Source organism: Pseudophryne corroboree, chromosome 1 (assembly GCF_028390025.1).
Source record: "Pseudophryne corroboree isolate aPseCor3 chromosome 1, aPseCor3.hap2, whole genome shotgun sequence".
Lineage (NCBI taxonomy): Eukaryota > Metazoa > Chordata > Amphibia > Anura > Myobatrachidae > Pseudophryne > Pseudophryne corroboree.
Genome location: NC_086444.1, coordinates 580482337 through 580488918, shown reverse-complemented (window position 1 = coordinate 580488918; position 6582 = coordinate 580482337).

The window sequence follows — 6582 nt, the reverse complement described above, 5'->3', positions numbered from 1 at the left end:
GGGTCATTCTGAGTTGATCGCTAGCTGCCGTTGTTCACAGCGCAGCGATCAGGCTAAAAATCTGCATTTCTGCGCATGCGTATGGACCGCAATGCGAACGCGCGACGTATGGGTACAAAGGCCTTTGTGGTTTTGCACAGGTTATAGCGAAATTTTCATTCTGATAATGTCGATATTATCTTAGACCGCAAAGCTATACCTCTAAATACACTTTTACCATTGAGCCGCTATGGCCGCTAGACTGAATACACGTGCTACGCACTTTGTACGCTATTTGCGTACAGAGTACTGCACGTGGTACGCACTTGGCGTACACACGCTGCGCTGAGTGTACGGAATACACACAGCGAGCGCACACACGATGGTTAACCTTTAAACCTTGTTAATGATACAATGTAATGATATGCTTACACTTTAAACCTTAGCAGCAAAGTACTGCAACAATGTAATACCTTTAAACATTAAGTAGCGCTGGCGGTATAAAGTACCCGCAGTGCGTACACCTTATCAATACCTATACACCTTATACAGATAAATCTACTTTAAACCCTCGTGTAGGAAAGTGAAGACACCACACTGATTTGTAGTTGAAACCACAGGGTTCTAAGGCCACTGTGGATTGATTCCAAAAAGGTAAACAATACAATTTATACACTACAGGCTAACAAGAAATTCTAAACAGAATAATGGCTACAGAGAATGTACATACGTGAGAATGTTTCGCAAGCGCAACCCGGTCCGGTCCTCCGCCATCTGATAGATAGCGTTGTGAGCCTTCTGTCTGACTAAGCCTGCTGTAGGCTCTCTTTATTAACTTCATCCAAAACATAACACAATGGATACTGTAATCTCTTTGTCCATTGGACACAGGGATGGTCATTTACATTACAGGAGAGGTCATAGGTGGATTTGAATAGGTGGGTGATGTCTTTCCCCAACTGCTCTTGTGGGTGGTCTCCTCTGGATTCCCCCCGCATACATAATATACAGTAAATAAAGTTTAAACCTATATTCTGCTTCTGCATCTAACTATCCTCAGGAACATGCGATTTTCCTCAAACCAACACCAGAATGTTTCCCTTAAAATACCCTACAGCTGGATACCAAACACCACCTTGTAACCTTGTTCTGTCCCCTCCTATCCTGTAAAGGTGAATCCCTTTGTTCTGTTATCATTTTAAACAGCTATTTCTTTCTGATGTGGTGCAGGGGGTTATGTGTATAATGTGCACTATAAGGGTTAAAAATGTAATGTTCTAATAACTCTCTATGCGTTCACAAACCCTACCGTAAACACGCATACCACGCGCAAAGGCGCATGGCCGTGGAAAGCTCCGTTACGCAAGTTGCGGATATGCGCAAGCACGGCAGAGCGAGTGCCCGCGCAGCGGGCATGTGCATGGGGTTAGTAAAAGGCATATGCATTACAATATTTTTCGACTTTAACAGTCCACCCTTTGGCAGTCAATAATAACTGCCACTATCTAAACATTAAACAGAAAAATATATAATACAATATCTATAAAAATAATTGGATGGTAGGAGGAGAGGAGTAGGCGGGAAATGGATGACCTAGTGGGATAGTAAAAGCATGTATGTATGAAATCCATGTCTGAGGGGCATGTATCATCGTGCAGTACATGTTCTAGATAAGCTTTGAGGTATTGTGAAGTATACATTAAATCCTTCTCATCCCGTATTAAGGGTCTGTAAGTGGGCCAACAAACACTACCGAGCTCTTTTCGGCTTCTTGTTCCAACAAATGGGGTGCACATTTAGTTGATGATACATGGAGGGGGAATACATGTGAATGCTAATATGTGTATATATATATATCACCTGTCGACTATGTGTGTCACTACCTGAAGGTTGTAGAGATGAAGATAAAACACGTATCACAAATACATTCACATATCATTTGTGCAATCGTTCTTGGGTGTTGGTTGAAGTCTTGTCCGTGTGGGTGTATCTTTGCTGTGAGTGTCCATTAAAAGTCTTTAGAGTGTCCATAAATGTCTTTAGAGTGTCCATCAAAGTCTTTAGAGTGTCCATAAAAGTCTTTTCCGGATGGATTGTATCTTTGGTTTAGGTGTTCATCAAAAGTCTTGTCTGGATGGATGTATTTTCGCTAAGGGAAAACAAAGGAGAAACGGGTGAAAGAAACGGACCGTGGAATCACGTCTTATCACAACATTGTCTCTATTGATGGGTCATAAATTAAACCAGTTGTTGTAACAATGCCCCCGTTCCTTAAACTCATCACTTTGGTACTATGCTTGCGCCGCGTTAAAATCCGAACACATCTAAATATCAAACCAATCATTATGACAACTCCCAGGATGCAAAAGAGAAACTTTCCTACACTCACGATAACATTTTGAGCCCATTCTCCTAAACCTGAGAACCAATTGCGTGGGTTCAACCATGAGACCCAGCCGGTCAGTTCATTACTCACAGCAGTAAGGATAAGGTTGTGTCTCCTTTGGAACTCCCATTTCAATTGCAAGATATCGTCCATCTTTTGATCTATGACCTCGGTGGGGTCATCAGTGCTGTTTGTAATGTGCGTGCAGCACTTCACACCATACTGAGTTGCTAGGGTGACACAATACCCGCCTGTCACCGCTGTGATGTAATTTAGAACCATCCTGTGCTGGATCAGTTCCATTTTGTAAGCTTGCAACTCCCTCCCAGTATACCTGAAGGTGTCGTCATACATCTTGGTGATATTATCTATCAGGTTCGCTAGCGCATGAATATACCTAAAATTTATAATTCCTCTGGCGGTACGGGTGATATCTAACGCGAGTAGGAATTGAATCCCGGTGGATTCGTGGATCAAATCAGAGGCTGCGTGCTCTGTCCTATCTATAAGGTGTCTCTTAACGATGTGTTCATAGTGAGTGTAAGGAGCTTGAGCATTGTGGTGAACGTCTTTCATCTTATTATGGGTTATGGTCATAACTTCTGGCAACACTCTTCCAATGTAACACAATCCCTCTGAGTTTGGGGCAAGCCACTTATACGCCTTCCTCCCACATATGAAATATGCATCATCGGGGAGAACATATGGGACAGAATATGACATTACCATATTGCAAACCTTCCAGGTGAAAAAATCCTATCCCTAACTCTCTCATCTGTTCAGTACACGTATCAGGCTGTATGATATGCGCACAGTACCCTGGAGATACTTCTCCAACCCGCATGGTCCTACTTCCTAGAGTATACCTATACCGAAAATACCTTCCACTGTTGGCTATTTGGCATATAAGTTCAGGGTCTACAGGCATTCTGTCCAGCTCTGTGTGAAAATGCCATGGTTTGGTTATTCCATGTCACTTCCCAATTTCCCGGCTTTCGGGAATTGGAAATGTTGAAACATACTAAGGACCTATCCACATGATATTGGTGGAGCTTCAGACTAGGGGGCTTAGAAATATAAAATTTCTTGTCCACCGGTCTCCCACCCCGTAATTCAAGTACCTCATCTATTGCTAAAGGATACGGTACTAGTCCTGACTTGCTCTGACCTTGAGGTACTTGTGAGCACACCCAGCATTCTGTTTGGTTTAAAACCTTACCCACTAATGAGTGATAATCACGCAATGGATGACGGTCCATGTTGATATTAAGGCTGGACTGACATCTCTGGATGCACCTGTCCTCAACTATGTTTTCACAGTTTCTACAAATACAATTTTCCTCAGCCAATAACCCTTCACAGTGCCTCCTAGTTTCTTGACTACTATATCGTTTTCTGATACTCGCCTTTGCTAGATGGATGTGTTGCTCTTGGAATTCTACAAATCCATCCTTGCCATCAGAAACCATTCCAGATCCTTTCTCGACCTCTCTGGTACTCTCACCGAAACAGACTGCTCTGGTCAACAACAGGGTCAACAGGAAAACCCGGAATGCAGTCTCTTGGGGTAAGTCCATCTTGTTAAGGGGAGAGAAAAAGGAGCAAGGAAGGGGGAGCAAAGGAGGGTAATGGAGAAAATAATAAAAAGGAAAAAGAAAAACTGGTACGACAACCGCCTCTAGTCTTGTTGTTCTCCGTGCTCAGGTGCCGTCTCAACAGTGCTGCCTCTCAACCTTCCTGGAACAGACACTCCAGTGATACGATGTTCTCTCCGAGTCAGCGACCTTTCTGTAGGGAACATAAATCTTGCATTACCATGTGTTTAACTGTTGTGTGAAATAAACCATCCGTAGAAAATGAAAAAAGAGAGAGAGAATGATAAAATGAAAATTTGTCAGATTTGCGTTCACCATCAGGCTGTCACACCATCATGTCTATCGGTATCTCTGCACAGTCTCCTTTCACCAGTATTTCCACTCTCCACCCTCTGTGCATGGCCAGGCACAATGATGCTGGTGAGATATACTGGGGTCGGGCAGACCTCTGAAAAGACCGAGTAGACATGTGACGTTTGAGCTGTAAGTCTGTCGGTGAACGTCAGAGATGAAGAGGAAGCTTTAAAAGATAAATCACAGAGTTTACCTGGCCCCCCCTGTATCTACAAGGAATGATCTACCAACTACATCAACTGTGACCTCAGGTTTACTACCAAGGCTAACAATCAACTTCACTGGCTGCAGACTACGGGTGCGGCCCAAAATTTTTCCTATATGATCCCTGATCCCAATTACGTGTATCATAACTTTGCTCGTGTTCTTGTCTAGGGGCTCTGAATTTATGTGTGCTGTTACAGTTGCTGGCATAATGCCCTTCCCTTTTACACAGATAACAAACTCTTGGCTTCCTCCATGTGCCAGGGGCCTGGGGTTTTGGTTGAGTTGATGCTTCCAGTGCTTGGATGCTCATCACCATCAACCGCTCTCCCTGTGCCTCTCTGGTTCTTTGGATATTACGGTCATGCTCGATAGCGGACTCTCTTAATGCAGCCACCGAAATACCTCTCCAGTTAGGTAGAGAGGTTTGTACCCTGGTTCATAGTGTGCCTTTTAACCCATCCATTAATACGGACACAGCTACCTCTCTATGATGTACATTTTCCTCAATGTCCTCGATCCCAGTGTATCTAGCCATTTCCTGCAGTGCTCGATGGAAATATTCAGAAGCCGTTTCACCTTCTTTTTGTCTAATGGAGAAGATTTTATTCCACTTGACAACAGTTGGGAAATATACTCCCAATTGCAGATTGATCTGTCGTACATTCTCCTCAGTGTACTCCTCAGTGAGAGGTACTTCTGCGTCTAATTTACAATCAGTAAATAATTTTGCAGGGTCAATATTGGAAGGTAGACATACTCGTAGCACTGTTGGCCAATCTTTGTTTGTGGGTTCGGTGGCATTACCTAATTCTTTAATAAACCTCTGGCATGCGACTAGATCTTTTCTGGGATCGGGAAATTCAGACATAATTGTCCTCAATTCTTCCCGGGACCAAGGACAATGCATAGCAATATTTCTGATGGGAGTGATTCCCTGAGTGTCAGTCTTCCCATTGGGGACTGCGATCATCCTGACAGGATTTAGTTCAATTACATCATTCTGGGTTGCTTCTGCAATGTGAGGTGCAATTGTCTCTGCATAATGTACAGTACCGTACTTACCTGTGGACACGACCTCACTTATCCCTCCGCTAGGGGGTTTTACTACTGCTCTTACTGGTTGGGCCGTGCCCACCTGGGTGTCCTGTATGGTGGCTGCTAGAGAAAGTGCCAATATCGTGCTGGGTTCATCTTCTTGCTTGTAGTCCTGAGGGAAGTTTAAAATGGGATGCAACTTGCACGGGTTAGAATTAATACATTTATCAGTTTTACTCTTATCGTCATTAATACATTTATCAACTTTACGCTTATCATATATATCGGTATGCCATTGTCTGTAGCCACTTTCTTCCCTGTAATATACGGTGGTGGTGGTGCGGTTGCCATCAGTTTCCTGCTAGGGTTGGAACCGGCTGTGTAAGCTAGTTCCCTCTGCATATCACCCTCTTGCTGCCATAAATTTAAACAGTTTGTGTGTCTAATCCTTTGTTTTTGAGATTTTAACAGACAGATCCTAAGCCTTAGATTAGGCAATACCTCTGAGTCAAAACTACCTATCCCAGGAAATGGTGCTTTATCCCCCACAGTCATTCGTGTCCATTCATCACAAAAGGTCTCAGTGTGGGGACCATACTTCCCCCACATTACTAACCGAGCTGACCCCCTGGGTCTGAAATCTGCAGTCTGAACCCTGACTGAGGAACGTCCCTGTGTTGTGCACTTGGCTTCCATTGTTGACCTTTTTAACACGGGAAAACTTCCTAAAATGCACCAAACACAGTAGTCTACCGGTGGAAGTCCTCAAAGTTCTTCCACTAACTTCTTCTGCTCCGAGTAGCACGGATCCGCCTTTTAGCAGACACGTGTAGCCGTTGCAGGCCCTACTTCGACCTTTATCCCCTGGGCCTTTAGGTACCCAGTGAATATCTGCCTCTGGAGATTTTCCTGAGAGACCAGCGAAAACTCCCTAAACCTTTACTTTACACTAATCACGCTTATATGTGCTTCACAGAACGCTTATGATGACGAGATTTACGCACAAATATGCAAAACTTCATATCA